The 23055-nt window shown below is 49.6% G+C and overlaps 1 long non-coding RNA gene across 2 annotated transcripts in view; it reads left to right on the top strand.

Moving 5' to 3' along the window:
• LOC140216107 (uncharacterized) overlaps window positions 1-23055 on the top strand; it is a 291638-nt gene that overhangs the window by 159003 nt on the left and 109580 nt on the right. The window contains exon 2 of one of the 2 annotated variants that reach the window (XR_011892769.1): window positions 326-388. This is a non-coding gene — a long non-coding RNA (uncharacterized lncRNA). Of the gene's footprint in view, window positions 1-135; window positions 389-23055 lie in introns of those variants that run through there. The other variant, XR_011892768.1, reaches the window with a different exon arrangement.

The raw sequence follows: 23055 nt of genomic DNA, 5'->3' as shown, positions 1-23055 counted from the left end.
AAATGGAAACATTGACCAGAACCTTTTCCGTGAAGTGTACATGGCCATGCACTGACGTCACGGCATCTTTGCGCTATGGTGCTCCTGGCGGTAGAACTATACAATGCACATTTGCAGCAGTGGCGGTGACGAACGGACGCCCCCTAACGCCCCTTGTACTTTGTCTATTCGGATCAGTTTAATCTTGCTTGTTTCTTTTTTTCGTTTGTTTACGTCTACCCTTCAAGGCTTAGTAGTAGACTACCGCCACGACTGCTCTGCTGTTGCCACGTTGCTCAATTACTTTTTGTTTTGTGTGTGCCATGGTTTTCTACAACACCCGAAGATGTGCGACCGTGATGCACCGAACTTGTACTGGATGATGGCCGTCTACTGAACTGACTGAAACGTGAGTACGCCTACAACTTGAACAACTGTTCCGAGATATCGGCACCTTCCTCTAATTAAGAGCAGGTGCTACTCTAATTGTAGAAGATAACGCTGATTCTTTTGCAGAAATGTAAAGTGAAAAAGCTAAGTAGGACTGGGTGCGAATTCTGACCTAATCGCAGCTCCGGCAAGTCTAACGAAATGGGTAAGCGCTCTTGACACTCGAGATGACGAGCTAAGTGATTGCACTGAAATGGCGTCACGAAAGCATGCTGAAGTTTTGAACAGGCGAAGCACGGTAGAGATATCGCGAGATCAAATGAGCGAGGTCGTAATGTTGAGAGCAAGACTTCTAAAATCTGTGACGTTGAAGATTCGAAAACGTCACTGAAGGGCATTGAAATGCGGAACAGGAAGAGTAACATTGAAGTTCGTGGAATTCCGTAATCCCCGAATGAAAACTTGATAAATTATGTTGCAAAATTCCTCCGACAACGCGGGCTTCCGTCACAGGCTTTCTTCGAAACCTGATAGGAAACCTGAGATTATGATTCGATTTGCATGACAGTAGCTAAAAAGAAGAATGTGCTCAGGACTGCAAAATTCAGCGTTTAAATCTCCGAAAACATGAGAAAGCAAAATTAGAAACGTACGTCTCAGAACTCATCAAGTGTTGCTGATAATTGTTATTGTTATTCGTGGCATGCAGACGGACGCGTCCTCATCAGGAAAGTTAAATGTGATTACGCCATGTTTGGACGTCGTACCGATGACATAGGTATCAACTGATGTTATCGGGAAAAATAACAATGAGCCAAAAATAGTTGCCGAGTGATGCTATCTTTTCGCTACAGCTGTCTACGCAATTTTTCAGTACAACTTTTATTGCAGCGAGAAGCGCTCGAAAACGTATTATGCGTCTTTCCAATGTGTCCTCGAAGAGCTAGACCATAGACCATTCACAAAGCTCATATTTAGAGGGAATAGGACGTATGCTAGGAGAAACACCCAGAGCAATTTCTAAACGAAAGGGGGGGGGGGGGGGGGGGGTTACTTAGGTTTCTTAAATAGAATTAGGAAACCCTCGTTTCCTGCTGTTCAGAAGAGCTACATGAAACGCTGACAAAGATTTCCGCTACCCTGAAATAGCCAGAAGTGATAAGAATGTTATATGTAAGAGAAATGATGGCCATGCTATTGGTAATCTTGGCTGAAAGTTTCAAATGCGTAGGTGAACTATGAATTTCGAAAAATAAAGAAAAGTTTGCGATACACACACACACACAAACACACACACACACACACTCCCACATCATTATCATCATCAGCAGCAGCAGCAGCAGCAGCAGCAGCAGCAACAACAACAACAACAACAACAACCTACATTAAGTCCACTGCAGGACGAAGGCCTCTCCCTCCGATCATCACCCCATCCAGTCTTTTGCTGTCCTCGACTGCGTTTCCCTGCGCACTTTATTCCAGCTGATGCAGTAGTATATGCAGCAGCAGCCGGCGCCTACTTGCGTGTGTCCACAGCTGACACCAAAATCTAATTTTAACGAGGAGTGATGTCTGTGTTCCTGTGGTGCTTTCGTAGTGCCCTCTGGTGCGTTGTTTAAAGCTGTTGTTTCCACGAACGCATCTCGGCATAGGCGGAAAGTTTTGATTCTTCCGGGGGGGGGGGGGGGGGGGGGGGGGGGGGGGAGGAGGAGGCATTTGGGCCCGACGCGCTTATTTATATATATTTCTTGAACTTGACGAAACTTTATGTGACCTCGAAGAATTGTTCGCTGAAGTGACGGCCTTCTAGGAGAATTTACAAGATCTCAGAGTAGCCTCAAAGCCTGAGTTTTCTCCCACCACCAAGAATCTGGCGTGTCTCGCTGGTATTACCTTCCTTCGTGTAATTGTCGTCTATTTCGCTATTACTAATACAGCTTCGCCTTTCCTGCGAAACTGCAGCGTCTCTCAGTCTTCTTTTTTTTCTGTGAGTCCGAGTATAAGCGCTCCTGTTCATGACTACTGTTGATTATGATTTAGAGTGAATCCTGCTTGGCCTCATTTAGGTTACTGGGTGAATTATACAGGGTGCCCCAACTATTATGCACCAAGACTTAAAAAAAGAGTGGTTGCTTTACATGAAGAAAACCTAGTGCATATTGTTTCCAGTACAGTGGAGTAGCCAACAGTAATTCTTTCGTTCCTGAAATTTAATTCGACAATTGTAATTACCTAATTCGAGAACTACTCTCCTAATTATCAAAGCATCAATGAGACATTTGTAGGCACCCCCAGGTGACATCTAAATGCTGTGTTTTCAGCGATGTACTAATTGCGTGCATTTTTTTTCCGACTGGCAAACAAACCTCACGAAATACGAAAAATACCCCGTGACTGCGCTCCCAACCGCATCATAAAGCAGCACCCTCAAATAAGCTGATTGAAAGCAACTGCATTGCCTGTCGCAAACCGAAGAGACAGCTGATCACCTTGCTAATGGTACGGAAGCAACACCAACAGCAGGTTTCGCCGCTTTGCAGCTATTCCTTTGTCTCTACGTCACACTTAATATCCGTCTCTCAAGGCCGACTGATCACATTGATAACAAATGCCCTTTGATAACGCAGCCGAAACGCCGCTGTTACGTTTCGCCTACAACGCGCGGTAATGCCGGCGCGGATGCAACGGACGCCGGGGCTTTGTTCAAAGCGGCGGACATTTTGGCCCGTTCAACGACGCCGCAACGCCTACCCGCCAAGCGTGTCCAGGCGTGTTTCAGTGCCACGTGTCTTCGTGTGTGCGTGTGTGTGTGTGTGCCCTCGCTTGTCAAAGCGCGGCAGCCGGGGAGCGGAGTTCCCCGAATGAGGGGCCTGGAGGTCTCTCGGCTCAACCGCTCGCGCCGTCGTGGGCCCCTGCTGCGCCGTCCCGTGACCTTCATCCCGTGACCTTCCCTCCTTCCCTTTTGGACCGCGACGCCGAGAGTATAAGAGCAGCTGCCCCCGGACGCCAGGGGGGAGGCTCCGATTTGTACTGTTGAGTTACGTGCTCTCCCGTCTCTCCACTTCGGTCGACCTGACCGGCCGCTCTTTTGCTATGTTAGAATAAACAAGTTGTTCTGTTACCAGTCTTCTCATGCTTTGCCGGGACCTTCGGATGCTTCCAGTGCCCCAGGCCGCCAGGCCAACGCTACCCTTGGGGCTTGCGACCCATTGGCAATAACGGGCGTCAGCACCGAGACCCCAACAACTCGGGCCAGCGGTGCGATTCCAACAATCTGGTTGCCAGCGGTGAGATCGCGACAACGGAGGCCAGCAGCGAAGAGATGCGGTTGACTGTATGCGGAGCAGCACAACGACCATCCGGGAGCAGTGCAACGAGCCCTGTGTGACGACTGGTTGCCTGCAGCGGAACGACTGCGCTGAAGTCTTGGCTGCAAGGTTTGGTGAGTGCGGGACTTTCTTCTTCTGAGTTTTGCCAGGCTTTTGTTAGTATTAGAAACAGAGCTGGTAATTGTGGTTGTCGTTGCTACCGGGTTAGTTTGCGGCAAGACAATAGTAGGCAGTAGAGAAAGCAGCATTCAGAGCAGCCATGGATTTGAAGTCGTTGCGCAAACCGATATTACTGGAGCTTGCAAAAGAGTTGGGTCTGGATGTCTCAGACAAACTCAGAAAACCAGAACTGCTAAGGGCTATTCTTGAGTTAGAAGCTGAAGATGACGAGCTGTCGGATTGCCTTGAGACCATTGAGGAGCGGGCAAAAAGACATGAGCGCGAACTTATAGAGCAGAAAGAAAAAGAAGAGCGCGAACACGCTTTGGAATTGAAGCGTCTCGAGATAGAGATGGAACGCGCTCGTAATGGAAGTCAGGCACACGGTGCAGGAGAACGAGTATTGTTCAAAATGACTGACCTGATGCGGCCGTTTAAGCTTGGAGAGGACATTGGTTTGTTCCTGGTTAACTTTGAGCGAACGTGCGAGAAGCAGGGGTTCTCTCGGGAAACGTGGCCACAGCGCTTGCTCACTTTGCTACCCGGCGAGGCGGCCGACGTAGTCGCTCGCTTGGAGAGAGAGGAGGCAGAGGATTTCGACAAAGTGAAATCGAGTCTGCTAAAAAAGTACCGGCTGTCAGCGGAGGCGTTCCGTCGGAAGTTTCGGGAAAATGAGAAAGGCAGAAGTGAGTCATATACAGAGTTTGCGTACAGGCTTATGTCAAACATGCAGGAGTGGCTCAAAGAAGAGAAAGCGTTTGGTGACCACGAGAAAGTTCTGCAGTGTTTCGGGCTAGAACAGTTTTATAGTCGGTTACCTGAGAACGTGCGGTACTGGGTCTTGGATAGGCCAGACGTTAGTACGGTGGCTAGAGCCGCTGAGCTAGCCGAGGAGTTTGTGACGCGTCGGGCTCGCGGAGCTAAGGACGGTCAAAAGGGTGAATTTGGCTCCAAGTTTGAGAGGCCGAAGTTCACGCCCATGAGAAAGCGGTTCGAGACGAGGCAAGCGCGCGTTTGTTATACGTGCCAGAAGCCGGGTCACTTTTCGGCGCAGTGTCCGACCGAACGTAAGGAGACGGCGGCAGCCGAAGCCGAACGCAGAAAGCGGTTCGAGGCGAGGCAAGCGCGCCTGTGTTATACGTGCCAGAAGCCGGGTCACTTTTCGGCGCAGTGCCCAGAAACAAAACCAAAAGTCGTGTTTTTTTCATTAGGCAGCACTGACGAGAACATCAAGCTTCTCGAGCCTTACATGCGAGACCTCCTCGTGAACGGGAAAGAGTGCCGAGTGCTTCGCGATACCGCAGCCACGATGGATGTAGTTCATCCCTCTTACGTAGAACCCGTTATGTTCACGGGCGAGTGCGCATGGATCAAGCAAGCAGTGGAAGCTCATAGCGTGTGTCTGCCGGTAGCAAAAGTGCTTATTGAAGGACCTTTCGGAGCACTTGAGACGGAGGCCGCAGTGTCATCTATGCTGCCCCCCCAGTACCCGTACCTATTTTCGAACAGGTCCGATCACCTCCTGCGCGAGAAGGGGCTTTTGTTTGGTGAGGCTAGCGTTCAGGCCTTAACCAGATCGAAGGTTCGGGAGCTCGCTGCAAAGGCGGTAGTTGCGGGGCCGACGTTGTTGAACGATGAGAAAGGGTCAGAGGCGCAGCAAGCTAGTATTCAGAGCACGCCCGAACGGGATAAAATTGAGCCTGTAGCGTTAAAGGCACCAGATACTGGAGAGGAAATTCCCGATGCGGGAAAGTTAGAAGAGCTTCCGGTCGAGCTTCCGGGACTAGGCTCAGTGACGAACAGGAAAGACACCGATCAAGTCATTAGTGACTTAATAAGTAAAGCATCGCTGTCGCCTGAGCAGAAAACCGAACTACACCAGCTCTTACAAGAGTTTCAAGGTCTGTTCTCTGAGAGGCCTGGTAGGACTTCTGTCCTTACTCATGACATAGAACTTACCTCCCCAGAGCCAGTACGATCCAAGGCGTACCGGGTGTCACCCCGCCAGAGCGATATTATGGAGGCTGAGGTAAAGAAAATGCTACAGCTCGGTGTTATTGAAGCGGGTGAGAGTGATTATACCTCCCCTTTGATTTTAGTTGAGGTACCGGGCAAGGAACCTCGTCCTTGCGTCGACTACCGCAGGCTTAATTCCATCACTAAGGATCAAATTTATCCGATCCCTAACATCGAGGAGCGCCTTGAGAGAGTGAGTAGCGCTCAGTTTATTTCCACCCTAGATCTTGTCAGGGGTTATTGGCAGGTTCCACTTACAGAAGAGGCTAGTAGGTATGCGGCGTTCATTTCACCAATGGGGACATTCCGTCCTAAAGTTTTGAGTTTTGGTTTGAAGAACGCGCCATACTGCTTTTCAAGCCTCATGGATAAAGTGTTGCGGGGACAGCAAGAATTCGCTTTACCGTATCTAGACGACGTAGCGATATTCTCCGCATCCTGGCCTGAGCATATGGCGCACTTGCGGGCAGTGCTAACCCGCCTGCGCGATGCGGGCTTGACATTCAAGGCTCCCAAGTGCCAGTTAGCACAGGCCGAGGTTGTCTACCTCGGACACGTGATTGGTCGGGGTCGTCGCCGCCCCTCTGAAATAAAGGTGGCCGCTGTGCGAGACTTCCCGCAACCGCGTACGAAGACCGATATTCGGTCGTTCTTAGGTGTCGCCGGCTACTATCAGAGGTACATCCCCAGGTACTCTGATATCGCGGCTCCCTTGACGGATGCTCTAAGAAAGACAGAGCCGCAAACAGTCGTCTGGGATGAGACGAAGGAAAGAGCTTTTAGCGCCCTAAAGAGCGCCCTAACAAGCCAGCCTGTGCTACGATCGCCCGACTACACAAAAGGGTTCGTTGTTCAGTGTGATGCTAGTGAGCGAGGCATGGGCGTTGTACTGTGCCAACGGGAAAATGGAGAAGTAGAACACCCCGTCCTGTATGCTAGTCGTAAGCTGACGAGTCGTGAGCAGGCGTATAGCGCCACCGAGAAAGAGTGTGCGTGTATCGTGTGGGCCGTTCAGAAATTGTCATGTTACCTAGCTGGCTCGAGGTTTATCATTGAGACGGATCACTGCCCTCTCCAATGGCTGCAGACCATCTCTCCCAAAAATGGTCGCCTCCTGCGCTGGAGCCTCGCTTTGCAACAATATTCCTTTGAGGTGCGTTACAAAAAGGGGAGTCTCAACGGTAACGCCGATGGCTTAAGTCGAAGCCCCTAACGTGGGAATCAGCCTCAAAATTGCTTGTTACTGATGTTTTTCTTCCTGAGGCAGGATTTTTTTTAACTTATTGCTTTTGTGTAGTGTTTCAAAGTGATGATATGCTTTCTAGTGCAATTTTCCGATTTGTGGACGCGTTCTGAGTGCTGCTAAACTACTGTAAGGAACTAGGCAGCAGAAAAAAAGGGGAAAGAGCCTGGCAGGGCTTAGTGAGGGTTGTGCCGTGCTTGCTGACTGAGCGGTTGACTTTTGGCGTGGTTCTAACGCTTGCCGGAAACGAGAACAAAAATGTCAACTCTCCCGAAGTCACTTTGCAGTGTCCTGTGTGCACCTGAACGTGAGAACGAGGCCTTCTCTGTGCGCTGCGCTCAAGAAACGCCCAAGGACGCCCAACTTCGGTTATGAGCATCATCGAGCGACATCCCTCCGGACAGCGGATGCAGTCCCCTGACCTTCGGGATCTCCTTCCCCCGGCGGGGCGGTCTGTTACGTTTCGCCTACAACGCGCGGTAATGCCGGCGCGGATGCAACGGACGCCGGGGCTTTGTTCAAAGCGGCGGACATTTTGGCCCGTTCAACGACGCCGCAACGCCTACCCGCCAAGCGTGTCCAGGCGTGTTTCAGTGCCACGTGTCTTCGTGTGTGCGTGTGTGTGTGTGTGCCCTCGCTTGTCAAAGCGCGGCAGCCGGGGAGCGGAGTTCCCCGAATGAGGGGCCTGGAGGTCTCTCGGCTCAACCGCTCGCGCCGTCGTGGGCCCCTGCTGCGCCGTCCCGTGACCTTCATCCCGTGACCTTCCCTCCTTCCCTTTTGGACCGCGACGCCGAGAGTATAAGAGCAGCTGCCCCCGGACGCCAGGGGGGAGGCTCCGATTTGTACTGTTGAGTTACGTGCTCTCCCGTCTCTCCACTTCGGTCGACCTGACCGGCCGCTCTTTTGCTATGTTAGAATAAACAAGTTGTTCTGTTACCAGTCTTCTCATGCTTTGCCGGGACCTTCGGATGCTTCCAGTGCCCCAGGCCGCCAGGCCAACGCTACCCTTGGGGCTTGCGACCCATTGGCAATAACGGGCGTCAGCACCGAGACCCCAACAACTCGGGCCAGCGGTGCGATTCCAACACCGCTCTGACCACGCACCAAACGGGAAAAGCAGTGCAAAGGCATAGCATGTTCCAAAATCCCATCTTTGCTCGTACGCATCGACAGAGTGCGCGCGCAGCTATATTTCGCACCGGAAACTTGCTTCGAACCAAAACCAAATTAAAGTGACGCCTTTAGTTTTCATGAGAGAATACACGTGCTGCAAAATAATTTCGTGGCATCAAGTAAAAGTGAAATAAACAGACCGAGAAGCGACGCATGTGTTTAGAAAAGGTAAAACGATGCGTACAAGAAAATAAATAAAGGCTTCTAAATGAGCTGAATTGTCAATCGGGACGCCGGCAGAAAAAAAAAAAACGAACAAAAAAAGTAAATAGCATTTCAGTGTGCCCTTATTATCAATGAATTCGTAAGCGCCGTTGAACACTAGGTGCTGCCTAGTGGACGTATTCGAATATTATTATTATTATTTGTTTTGAACACATATACACATATACACAGGTATCAGGAAAGGGAAAGCGAGGAGCAGGCTGGCAACTGCCACCGGAAGGGGCACAACGCCTGCCTACTCCTCTGAAGGGAGGTGACAGCAACACAGAAATGGAAGGTAGGAAGGAGGGGAGGAAAAGGAAAGAGGAAAGGAGAGCAACAGGACAAATCTAAAGACCAAAGTAGAACACTGCAACAGGTCAAATCTAAAGACTAAAGTAGAACTCTGTAGCCGGAGTTAAAGTGACGCCGCGTCGAACAGCCTCCACAATTATCAACAACAGCCATGGCTAGTTCGCTATGCGGCTAATTGTGTTCTCCACGATGAGACGCCAAGTAAGGCTGCACGTTATCACCGTTTCACCGGTAGTCGGTTCACAATGTACGCTATAAGGTACCCTTCTGCACTTAACGCAGTATACTGAGCATGCTAGAGGCCCGCCTGGCCAGACGTCATCACAGCCGTCAACCGCAAGGAAGCGAGTTGGCTCCCCCAGTGACACCGAAGACACCGAGCTGTACTCCATGTCGGACGACTCATCCGACGACGGCTTCATACCCGTCCGGAGTAAGAGGGCGAGAAGAAAAATCGTCAACACAGCGCCGTCAACTCCTGCGAGCACAACGACTATGAAGTCAAGGCCTGCGCGCTGGCCACACGTCATCATCTATATGCCGGAAGAGCCATCAAGCAACCTACGATTGCTGAACAGGCAAGCCCTATCCATTTTTCTGGAACGTGCGGTGCCGGATCAAATTAAAGATATAAGAATAAATCCACGCAAGAATATACTCGCCATAGATGTGTACACCGCGACTGCGCTTGGAAAACTTCAAGCGATCACGGAGCTAGGCGGAATCAAAATGCGCCCCTTTATCCCGATCGACGACACATCCATAGCCGGTGTGATTTACGACATCGACATAGCCATTCCTAATGATGACTTACCTAGCCTCATCAAGCCGGCATACGAAGGCACGATCATTACGCAAGTGCGCCGCCTTGGGAATACGCGCTGCGTAAAAGTAATATTCAAGGGGGATTGTATCCCATCCCACGTTAAAGTCGGACATTTTCGACATCCGGTTCGACCATTCATCCAGAAGCCGCTTCAATGCCATCAGTGTTTCAGGCTAGGACACGTCAAGGGCGTGTGTCCCAACTCGCTACTGTGTCCCCGTTGCGCTGAACCTCATGCAGAACAGACCTGCGGTGCCACGGTCCTGAAGTGTGCCAACTGTAGCGGCCCTCACGCGGCCTCGTCGAAAGACTGTCCCCGCATCAAGAGGGAACGCGCGGTTCTCAAGCAAATGGCCAGGGACAATTCGGCCCACAGGGAGGCAGCCAAAGTAGTCCGGCGTCGGCGTCGACGTCGGCACCATCGTACGTCTTCGAAGAAGACGCATGCGCGAAGTGACAGTACCCACTCCTCTGCGGTGCCAGTTAGCCGCGCCGCGAAAGGGCCCACCACTTCCACGAAGGAAGCAGAAAAGACTCTATCTTTAGAGGAATGGCCTACGCTACCGAGCCGCTCCCTTGCGAAAGAACCTCAGAAGGTCGGGGCCCCACCTGATCCTTCTCCGGCCATGGATGATTCACCCAAAACAGACCGTCAAGTCATCTCGGTGCTACGTTCTCTCATGGAGGCCATTCGAGCGCTTTTAGTGGACATGAGGACACCATCTGCTCGAAGCGCACTTAAAGTGTTGGACGCCTTAAGCCCAGTGCTTGCATCCCTCAACTAGAAAGATGGCTACTCATACCCCATCCTTCCGGAAAGAAGTCAAAGCAGCGTCCGTCATCCAGTGGAACGCCAGAGGGCTAAAATCACGAATTTCAGATTTTCGTCAGTTTGTCTACACCAATGGGTTTCCACTCATCGTCATTTGTGAGCCCAACTTGTCGAAACCAATAAGACTGTCAGGATACGAGTTTATCATGTCATCAACAAACGGTGCATGCAGGAAAATCGTCGTTTTTGTTCGTCGTGAACTCACCTATGTCTTGCAACCAATTGCGCCCCACGACGACAATCAATATATATGCATCACAGTTAAAAAGAACAAACTCTTGTTTACTCTCATAGGCGTGTATATATCGCCTTCCAGCAATTTCGATACCAAAAGACTTGAGGATATCTTGAGTGTTTGTCCCGCCCCATGGGTCATCATAGGAGATTTCAATGCGCACCATCCAGCATGGGGAAGTACAAGGACAAATGCAAGAGGACGAAGATTAGCAAGTATCGCCCACAACTATGGCCTTACTCTCCTGAACGATGGTAGCCCCACCTTTCTTCGAGGCGTGACATACGGCAGCTGCCTCGACCTTGCTTTCGTCTCCAACTCTCTCGCCAGATGTGTGAAGTGGTTTCCAGACATTGAGACACATGGGAGTGACCACATTCCCACCTATCTGAACATCAAAGGCTTGTCGTCTACATCAGGCTCACGGAATACCATTCGGACGATTCAATGGGCCAACTTCAAATCTGAGATGGAAGATGCCTGCCGCGAGGGCCTACCCTCTGGGTTAGAGCAAACGATTAAAATGACGATGCAAAACGCCACTCGCATGATGACGATTTCTTCCACGCGAAATGACTTCGACATAGAATTAGAGCGACTTCGAGCGCTTCGTCGCCGGGCGGAACGTCGATATCGACGTACAAAATCAATCCATGACCTTAGGGCAGCCAGGAGGATGCAAAAGAAGATTCAGCGTCGTATGGATAGATTAGCGTCGGAACGGTGGGCAACGTTTTGCCAGACACTCGACCCTCGCAAGCCACTGTCTCACATTTGGAAAACGGTGCAAGGTCTGCGTTGCCTTCCGGAACGGCGTTTTCCATTCAAGGCGCTAGCGCTTTTCCAAGGGCGGCAAGACATCGATGTCGCAGAAGACTTTTGTGCGCGGATCGCAGACCAAGCGACTCGTCCAGATCCTCCAGCCCGAGCTGACGTCCCCCATTCCCGTGATTGCCGCATGGACCTTCCTTTTACAATGGAGGAGCTCGAAGCGGCACTAGCTCTCTGCAGGCGCTCATCATCTCCGGGTCCAGATGGTATATCATACCGGGCCTTGTGCCATCTCGGAGAGTCCGCACGGATAGAATTGTTGAGCCTTTACAACTCCTCATGGCAGGAGGGAAATGTTCCTGACGAATGGAAAGTAAGCCGCCTGGTGCCACTCTTAAAGCAGGGCAAATCCCCATTAGAACTCACCTCTTACCGCCCAATAGCACTGGCCAGCTGTGTAGGAAAGATAATGGAACGGATGATCCTTGGCCGCCTGGAATGGTACCTTGAATTTTACAAGATTTATCCGCTTTCCATGGCTGGTTTCCGACGTGACCGCTCTTCCATCGACAGTGTAGTTGATCTCGTTTCATATGTCCAGCACGAAAGGTCCCGTAAGCGTTTATCTGCAGCTTTATTCTTAGATGTGAAAGGGGCATATGATAACGTATTACATGAGGCCATTCTCGACGCTCTTGCGACGGTTGGCCTAGGTGGTCGAGTTTTCTTGTGGATTGCAAGTTACCTGTCTGCAAGATCATTCTATGTGTTAACTGACGATGGCCCAACTACGCGACGTTATACCAGCAGGGGCGTTCCTCAAGGCGGTGCTCTCAGCCCGACGCTATTCAACCTCGCTCTTGTTGGACTTGCTGAATGCTTGCCAACTACCATCAAGATTTCAACATACGCTGATGACATCTGTGTCTGGACTTCGGCAGTCACACGTCCTCAGATACGTGCGCGACTTCAAAGAGCGGCCACTTTGACAGCGAACTACTTGTGTAAACAGGGTCTCAGCATTTCACCTGAAAAATGCGCACTAGTCGCATTTACTCGGAAACCGATGACGCCTTATGTCATCTCAATCAATGGGCGGACCATTTCCTATGTCCGAAACCACAGATTCCTTGGCGTCATTATTGACCGAGACCTCTGTTGGAGCCCACACGTGGCCTACATGAAACGGCGCCTGACAGCTACTTCCCAGTTGTTCAAATACTTGACAGGGAAGACGTGGGGGATGTCAGTAGACGCAATGCTTAAACTCTACAGAGCTCTCTTTCTCGGTTTTTTAAGATACAGTCTACCCGTACTGAACAACACCTGCAAGACAAATATTCGTGTTCTGCAGGCAGTACAAGCTCAAGCACTCAGAGTCTGCCTTGGTTTGCCCAGATGTACGTCAACAGAGGCGACTCTTGCGATTGCTCGGGACCATCCAATGCGAACTCACATTACGGTGGAAGCCCTGAGAACGCACATCAGACATTTTGCACGTGCCCCCTATCACCACCTTGCAGCACTACCTTCAGACAGGCACCAATCATCATTCTCTAAAACTATCAACAAGTACAACGACAAACTTCCCTCGGGCTTCACCGCTGCATCTAAACCATCGATACCCCCTTGGTGTCTTATCAGCCCCACAGTACATCTCAGTGTACCAGGAATCGGAAAAAAGTCTGAACTGTCGTCGCCTGTCCTCAAACAACTGTCTCTGCTTCTTCTGCACGAGAGGTACGCGGACAGTGAACACATTTATACTGATGGTTCCACAAACACCCAGTGTTCGTCCGGTGCTGTGGTTGTCCCAGCAAAAGCTATTACCATCAGCTTCAGGACTGACCACCCGACAACGTCGACATCTGCTGAACTAGCTGCTCTTCGCGCTGCACTCCGTTTCGTCAGTCGGGAGCCACCTCGACAATGGTCCATCTTCAGCGACTCAAAGGCAGCCCTACAATCTGTACTATCAGCTCTGCGTCGCGGGCCATTTGAACAGCTCGTATTCGATATTAGATGCCTACTCTATACATCACAGGAGAAAGGACACCACGTGACGTTTCAGTGGCTGCCAAGTCACTGCGGCGTCACTGGAAACGAAGACGCCGATAATGCCGCTCGGGCAGCTCTTGAAGACGCACAAGAAGAGGCCATACCGCTTTCACGATCCGACGCAGCTAGCAGACTTCGAGTGCTTGCACAGGAGATGACGCTCTCTTCATGGTGCACACCAAACAGCCAGACCAACCAGAGCAACCGTCAATACCACCTGCCCTCTTTGATGCATCTCTATATGCCAACTGGACTCCGCCGAAGCGAGGCGACTCTGCTTTATCGCTTATGGTTAGGGGTGGCTTTCACGAAATCTTACTCATTCCGCATTGGAATGGCCGACAACGCTCTCTGCAATGCCTGTCTTTGCGAGGAGACGCTGCAACACATTCTGTGCGACTGTCCTGAATATAATGTCCAGCGACAGTCCCTGGCATCCGTTCTCGCGCACCTTGACACTAGACCATTGTCCCTCGACACGATTTTCACATGCCGCCGACAGAAGACATCGCAGGTGAAGGCGACGAAGGGACTACTTCAGTTTTTGAAAGAGACGGGATTGGACAAGCGGCTCTGACAGTGTTATCACGTACAATGCCAGATTGATGGACTCTACCGGATGATGTTTGTGCGCTGTGCTATGTGCTCTCTCTCTCTCTTCCCCTTCCCCATCTTTTATCGCCCCCATCCCTCTCCCATGTGTAGGGTAGCAAGCCGGTTACGCTAAACTGGTTAACCTCCCTACCTTTCCTTCTTTACTTTTTCCTTCCTTCACATAACCCCAAAGAAAAAAATTGAGTGGAGAGGTCAGGTGACCTAGCCGGCCAATTTACAGGCCCGTACCTTTAAATCAATTGCGCATGAAAGGTCACATACAGCCAGTTTCGTGCTCGGCTGCTGCTGTGTGCGGGTGCCCCGTCTTGCTCATACCCCAGAAGTAGAAGACGTGACAGGGGACTTCGCTGAGAAACTGATCCACCACTCCTTCAAGGATTTCGTTCACGTAACGCTTTCTAGTTCAATGTCTGATCGAAGATGAAACCGATTATAGCACAGGCGTACATTCTGCATCCCACATTGAACGACCACCGGTACTGGTGCCGATTGCGCTTTACCCAGTGTGCATTGTAGTCACTACAATAGTGTGCATTATGCAAATTTACCTCGGCGTTTCTGTGAAAATTTGGCTTCATCTGTACACATGAAGCTGCTCAAAAAGTCCGGTGACGCATCGGATTTTGTGAAGACCCAATTCGAGAAATCTAGACGATTCTGCAGGTCTCTATCTTCCAAGGGTTGGTGCTGGTTAAGGTGATACGCGTGAAAGGCTGTGTTTAGGTTCCTCTAAACTGATGACTTAGAAATTGGTACGTGTGCGGCCACGTCTCGCACGTTGGCATAAGGGTTTAAGGCCTTAAACGCTAGAACACCGGTGCGTCGGCTAGGACTCAAAGATGATGTCCTACGCCGCTGTTTCTTTAAACTTCCGGTTTGTCTCAGGTTTTCATAATTTCTCATAGTCAATGCGTTTGGTCTACGGACACATCTCCATGACTGATATATATTTGCGGCCTTCCTCTTGTTGTCATTTACAGCTCCCAAAGCGAGCATCATTTTCACCTTCTATTCATTAAAGAAAGACCTGACGGCTGGGACGCACATATAACAAAACGCACATGTAAACATTTGCACTGACCTTGTCAATTCGCTTTTGTGCTGATAGGTTTTGCGGCAAAAAACAAAAAACTGCCATTCGTGCACTTTATATACGCTAAGACAACAGCTATCACAGCTTGTTTCCAGCTAACACCAAATGCTACGGGTTACTTCGGCCGAGGCACGGCAAATAAGGCACTAGCTTGATGGCGATATTTTACAGTGGAGCTGTAAATGGCTCGCTGATTCGTCCGTCCATCCGTCTGTCGCTTGTACGCCGAAAGCTCCTCCGGCGCACCCCCATACGAATGCACGAAAAAAAAAAAGAAAAAGCGAAAGAGAGCCGCACGATTGGCTGCGCCAGTAGGGACGTCGTTGCCCTCCGTCGTATCCGAGCGCACGCGCAGCAGTTTCTCTCTGGCTCCGAAATGGGTACGCCTCGCGACATACGTACTGCTGAGGAGCAGGCAGCTTTCGATCAGCAACGCCGCGAGATTAACCCGGAACGAGCTCGTCTACGCCGTGCCGATGCTACAGCCAGGGTACAAGAACAGGCTCGTGCATCGGAGCGCAAGCAGCAACTGTGTTCCGAGGATCCGGCAGCCTACCAAGCCGTCGTTTAATGAACAGTCGGGATTAACCCAGTGATAAACACCGGGGCTGCACCTTTCATCTTTGTTGTTTAACCATATCTACCGAGTGTTTGGGCGGTTATTTTCTTCTTTATTTCCTTCATTTCGTTCTGGCTAACTCAAAAGGAGTCTACTCGAGGGCGCTGTTTTATTGGCGCAACATCAGCTCTGATGGACCAGATTTACCACTAGTTGGGCCTCGTCTTCGCCGTTCTACTGTTCTTGCTGAGCTCCACGACGCAACCACTGCCGGAGACCTTGGCACTTACCCCACTTACAACAGAGTTCGACGTCGCTTCTTATGGCCAGGCCTTTAACACTCTGTGTGACGTTACATTGCGTCTTACGACCCCTGCCAGCGTCGAAAGAGGCCATGTGCGGAACCTGCTGGCCACCTTCATCCAATTGATGTTCCCACGACGGAGCCTTCGTTCCATGTCAGCATGGACCTCCTTGGCCCCTTCCCCCCATCGATAAAATGGAACAAATTGATAGCCGTTGCAACAGACTATGCGACCCGCTATTCTATTACACGTGCCCTGCCCACCAGCTGTGCTACAGATGCAGCAGACTTTTTACTTCAGGACGTGATTCTTTACCATGGATCGCCAAGGCAGCTACTGACAGACCGTGGCCGCCACTTCTTGTCCCAAGTTGTCGAAGACATACTTCATTCCTGCTCCACCGAACAAAGCTCGTAACCGCCTATCACCCACGAACGAACGGACTGACTGAACGACTAAATCGCAGCCTTACAGAGATGTTGTCAATGTACGTCTCAGCAAATCATCGTGACTGGAACAGCCCTTTGCCCTACGTGACATTTGCATACAATTCGTCACGTCAGGTTACCACTGGTTTCTCACCTTTCTACCTCTCCTTTGGTCGCCATCCCACTCTGCGTTTTGACACCCTGGTACCTTTGGTGTCGCGAAACACCCCAGAATGCGCTCATGAGGCCGTCGGGGCTCGTATGTCTCGCCAGATTGCCCATGATCGACTTACAGCGGCTCAGGGGTCACAAACGACTCGCTATGACAGTCGCCACCGGAACCTTGACTTCCCTCCCGGAAATCTCGTTCTTCTGCAGACTGCAGTTCGCCACGTCGGCCTGTCCGAAAAATTGCTGTCATGCTATACCCGGCCGTACCGGGTATTACGACGATTAAGTGACATAAACTACGAAATCACCCCTGCTCAAAACACGCCATCGTCATCCGAGCTACGAACTGACGTCGTCCACGTGTCCCGCTTAAAGCCATACTGTTCATCTAGCTCGCTATCATTCTAACAAGCGCCGGGACGGCGTTTCATCCCCCGGGGGTTTTGTTACGGTGCATTTGGACAGGACCGTGCGCGCAGGAGGGAGACGAAGACGAAGTGGTAGACAGTCTGTTGGAGCTGTGACCTTTGTGCGAGCCTGCGCGTTAACCACTAACTGTTTCCTATGTAACTAGTTATGCATACGCCTGTGCGTCGGGCTTCCTCTTCGTAACAATATGTAGTGTTTAAGAGGGCGAAGTTTCGCATGTTTTCTTTTTTATTTTCTATCAAAGGAAAAGAGTTTCAGGGAAAGTCAGTGTGTTAACATTAAGTTTCTCTAGAAATGCACGTGTGTCCTTGCTGGGACATTAGAAAACAAGCACTACTAAAGTTTAAGGAAAGGAAACAAAACTGTGGCCGTAATCAGAAATCAAGACATCCCTTTACGAAATGATCGATAAGGCGAACATATGCGCATCAAACACCGCTACGAATGCCGCACACAGGAGACACGCCGCAGGCGCAGCAAGTTGGTGTTTGAATAAACGTATGCGCGACGGTGCCGCCGACAGATCATTGTAAGCAGCAAGAACTGCAGCTTTCAACGGTCTCCTGAAGCGAGCCAACAGCATTTTCTTTTCCGTCTTGGCTCCATTTCTCGTAGGCACGCCCCGCGGGAAAACGACGTTACAGCGTGTTTGCTGGCGACTAGCCTTTGTGACTTCGTTTTTGACACAGCCGTGGATTTCTTGCACTTCACGAGCCGGCTCTGCATTGATTGCGATGTAAAAAGGAAGCAACGAATAAAACCTACAGACAAAAAAAAAAACCGAAAAAGGGTGCAAATTACCGCATTTCCTTCAGGTGAACGAGAATTCGCCTTCGACTGAAGTGCTGGTGATGAGCCCTTGTACCGAGTTGATAAAACCGTGCACTGAGGTGGTTGGTAAGATCATCCTCCAGTGAGATGGCTACACTCGTTCTCAGAGACTCTGGCGGTGCCGTCACAGCTCCGGGTCTCTACAATGTGCTCAGGAGCACGCCCTAAAATTTTTTCCCGATTCTAGTATCGGCTATATTGCGCTTTCTTATTACAGCGGAGCTGTATATATCTACTCTCCCATACATTTTCAGCATCCATACCTCAAGGCTCCCACCCTCTATGAAGAGGCAAAGCAAACCAGCAGGTCATGTGCTGACATATGGCGTAGAAGATCTAAGAGACCACCGAATACATAGTTTAATACAATAATTACTAGAGAGAACTTTCGCGCGAGTGTCTACGGGAGCTGCATTCGGGGCTCTTCAGCCAGCTTGAGAATTATGAATGTACATGAATTTACCTAAACTTTGTTCTTCTAGCTCTAAACATTTGGCTTTGTAATTTCGTCATTTTCAACGAGCTACTGTGTAAGAGATAATTAAACAAACATTATTAATATCATTTGCCGGGAGGATTCGAACACAGAACCACTAGCACAGAAGCCCGACATTCAGGCCATTACGCCACAGACGCATGCATCGACAAGCAGCATAGAACGCCCTTACAAATTTCTTGCGGGCAAGCCAGCCTTTGACCCGCTTGGCGCGTTTCAGTTTGTATATTTCTTGTGTATTTATTTATTTATTCAAATGCCCTAAAGGCCCGGACAGGCACTACATAGGAGGGGGGGGGGACAACAGTAAGCACAAAGCAACGCAGCACTACGATGTGTACAGAAGTCGTTGGCCGTTAACAGCATGTTGAAAAGAAGAACTCAAAATATAAAGACAGATAGCAACAAGCATCAACAAATATTCAATTGTTACAGAGAGTAGCGTTATATATACACACATATATAAAAGGAGGGAGGGGAATGATGAAGTCATCAGCTCAAGGTGACGTTTCAGGCTGGTTACAAACGCTTTGTAATCAATGACAGATGCAATGGTGCCAGGCAGAAGATTCCATTGATGGTTGGCTAGGATGAGAGGCGAATGAAAGAAGAAATTAGGGCGAGCAAAGATTGGTTCGACTTTGAGTTGGTGGTCAATGCGTGGGAATATGCGATGTGCTGGCGTGAAACGGGACATAGCAAAGGAAGAGTGGCTGTGATATAATTTGTGGAAAAAGGACAGAATGGAAAGCGTTCTACGTCTTTCAAGAAGAGGTAACTTGAGAGCCTTCTTTATTTCAGTCACACTTACCGTACGCGAGTAGTTCTTCGATATTAATCGAGCGGCTTTATTTCCAAGAGACTGCAATTTTGTTATTAAGTATGCTTGCTACGGGTTCCAAATCAAAGAGGCGTAATCCTACTGCGAGCGCACTAATGTGGTGTATGCTAGAATCTTAGTGTCTCCATTAGTTAAACGCAGATTGTGTCTGAGAAATCCGAGCGCTTTATATGCCTTGTTCATAACCGTATTCATGTGTATGTTCCACGAAAGGTCGGTTGCTAAATGGATCCCTAAATATTTCATGACTGGTACCGATTCTACGGTCATGCTGTTTAGAGTGTAATGGCAAGGTTCGGGGTCAGTTTTTTGGTAAATGTCACGACTTTTGTTTTTGAGGTATCAATTTCTATTTGCCATTGCGTGCACTAATTGTTAATGTTGTCTAAGTCCGATTGTAACTGAAGTTAATCAGAAGGCTAAATAATTTGCCTGTATGTCACGCAATCATCTGCAAACAATCTGACCGTAGAACTCAGGTTATTGCTTATGTCATTAATATAAACTAAGAATAAGATAGGTCCGAGTAACAGACCCTTGTGGTACTCCAGATTTATAGTGGGAGAAGGTTGATGAATGGTCATTAGCGAAGACTGATTGGTAGCGATTGGCCAAAAAATCTTTAATCCGAAAAATAACCTTCGAATTAATGTAATGTTCAGATTGTCAAGTTCTTTTATTAGACGCTTGTGTGGAACCTTATTGAACGCTTTGGCGAAATCTACTAATACGGCGTCCTATTTTAGAGAGCATAAAATAAGCTTCGACAAGTTGAGCCGCTCTAGTAGCGATTGTGCGTGTTCGCAGAGTATTCTGCAGACGTGGAAGGAAAAAGCCCCCAAATAAGTAAACTTTTACTCTCATTCATATGCTTTGTCTTTTTTACAGCTCCGCTGCCCACATTCACAGAGTACAATAGCTGCGTTTTTTTTTTTTTTTTTGCCCTTGTAGTAGTCGTGGCCGTTATTATCGTTGTGGTTGTTGTACTTGCAGTTATTATCGTTGTATTTATTGAAGTCGTAGCTTAAGGCTGTCTATGTTTGCGGTATAGTCTGATCACTTGATCTCAACAAGTTTCATTCCTTACTACGTGCGTGCGAGAATGCATGCAGTCCCAGCTTATGAGAAACAGACAAATTACGATAAAGTACCTGTCTTTGGTTTCAGCGTTTAACGAATTTCACCACGAACGTTAAATGCGTTCGTTCCACGAACACCGCCATGAAACGTGCACTATGCAAGGCTTCCTATTCGCTTGGCCACTGCTACAAGGCAATTTGAGAGAACCAGGAAGCTGATTCAGAATTTTGGGTATGGCAAACAAGAAAACACGCCTGCTTCTCAGGCTGATGATTCAGATTTAAATATCCCTGACAAAACTGACGGTTCTGAACTTACCCCACAGCGTCGGTTGGACGCGCGCGTATAGCTCCTTGCACCACTTACATTGGCTCGGTCGAGAATAATATCGCTGTCGAGAAAAGGCTAACGCTTGCCGTTCGCGCTGTGTGTTTTTAGAGTGGACAATGCTCCGCAATGGAGGGACACTGCGTTCGTGCGATCACGCTCTTGATTGGATGACGCCATCTGTATCTTCCACTTCGTTTCCAAGACATTACTACGACAGAAATTATACGGACGGTCGAGGCGCGTTCACGCAGTGGGGACCACCGTCGTCGTGCTGTCCTGCTATCGACGGCACATGCGTAGCCTTTGCGCAGAGAACTAAAGTGTCTCCAGGGATGTGGAGTGCGTTTGACTGCAAGAGCTGTGAAACGAAGTAGACGCACCGTCAACGCTCCACTCACTCACTTATTGGTCAAGTCAGGGCAGTGTCCTGCTTTCCTCTGCCGGTGTGCGCGTTATGTGGCTATGAAGGGAAAGCTACGGGCTCGTGGCTGCTGCACATGTATTACGACGCAGAGCAGTCCGGCAGCATTTGACAGTGCTTTTGGTTGGCCGGAACCATGGAGGAAAGAAAGCGCAAGAGGGGCTCCGGCCACCACGGACGTGTTGGAGAAAGTGTGGCAGTAGTCGTGTGCTGTTTTTCGCAAAATATCACTGGGACTGGTATTCCAAATGTCAACGTTGCCATAGCAACAGCGCTTCTGGAGCTCTCTCTGCTGCTCTCGGCCTCCGAACGGTGATATAAGATTTTTAGGCCCGTGTCTTTCTCGCACCACATTCTGTTCGCGAGGCAAGCTGACTTTGGAACGTGGTGTGCAAGCTTGAAAGCTATGTTTAGGATCTATGAGTGTGAGTGTCAGTCAGCAACTGAGACACTCAAGTAATCACTGCGCAGGTATCGTCGTCTTCTTCAACCTGCCACGGAAAAGCCCAGGAGTGCGGCTGCTCCACTAAAACTGTTACAGAAGTCTCGTACGCTCCGGCGGCCCGTAGCGATGCAAGTTCAAAGGTCGCGCCTATCTGATCTGGCGAGCTGACTGGAGGCGCTAAATAACATGGGACACCAACATATGGCTGCCTTTCTGGCTTCAAAAACGTGGTTGCAGTGCCACTCTTATTTTTTTCTTTCCTCCTTGGTCGATCGAAAAATATCTAGAGGGGACAGGGCTAACATGCTCGGCAGAGAAATCGGAGCTGTTACTGTACAGACCGACTCGCAGAGGTCGCAAACCAGGCAACTACAGGGAAGAGCTCACCCATAGAGAGGAGATACAGTTAAAGACGGCCGATGGGAAACCCATACCCAAGGTCGATAGGATCAGGGTATTGGGGCTCCTCATTGAAGCCAAGGGCAACAACGGAGAAACCCTCAGAAGACTGGAGGGAACTGTAGCGCTAATCATGAGGCTAATCAGAAGGATAACAAATAAACATAGCGGGATGAAAGAGGAAAACACGATCAGGTTAATACAGGCCTTCGTAATAAGTAGGCCGACGGTTTCCCGTCGGCCTCATATGATGCACCTTCGAGGTACGTAGATTTCCTGTACATGTCTCTGAAAGACCCTTGGGGAGCCATACACTCTTGAACAAAATTACACGCATTCGTTAATTACATAACATCCCAAATTACACAACAATAATCATCTATCTTATCCGCATTTCCCTTCTTTAACGTTGCGAGCCCGGTAATCCCAAGTCACGAACGGCATGCGCGTGATCAGCATGACAGAGCATCCTCGACAGCAAAGTAGCGGACGCGGCGTTTTCTAGAAAGGAAACGCAAGCAAGGAAGATGACGATTATTATTGTTTGGCAAATATGCACCCCAAAGGGCGTACGTTTATCTTAGAGTGTATACAGTAACTCTAGAGGTAGGTGCGATGCGTGCATCGCTACTGGTACATTCTAAGAAAAGTTTACCCCCTTTGAGTCGTATCTTGCCATACAACAATAAGCATCATCTGTCTAGTCCGCATTTCATTTCGTTAACGCTGCGAGCCAGATAGTTCCCAGTAAGAAACGGTATGCGCGTTATTAGCATGACATAGCATTGCCGACAGGTAAGTAACGGGCGCGGCGTTTTCAAGGAAGGAAACGTAAGCAAGGCACATCACGATTATTGGTGTGTGGCAAATGTACACCCCAAAGAGTGCAAACATTTTTTAGAGTGTAGAACTCCTCCTCACGCCCGCCTTGTGAGACGCCTGGTTCCTGTGAGACACCGCACCTGGCGCTGTTCCTTCTGCTTAGTAGCAGTTGCCCTGCGTGCTGTGTCGCACCAACCTGAGTCAACCTGAGCGCATAGCTAATCCCTGGCGTCACTGTAAATGCCAGCAGTGCATATAAC

Source organism: Dermacentor andersoni, chromosome 2 (assembly GCF_023375885.2).
Source record: "Dermacentor andersoni chromosome 2, qqDerAnde1_hic_scaffold, whole genome shotgun sequence".
Taxonomy (NCBI): Eukaryota; Metazoa; Arthropoda; class Arachnida; order Ixodida; family Ixodidae; genus Dermacentor; species Dermacentor andersoni.
The sequence above is the reverse complement of the archived record's forward strand: the minus strand, read 5'-3'. Positions and strand labels throughout refer to the sequence as shown.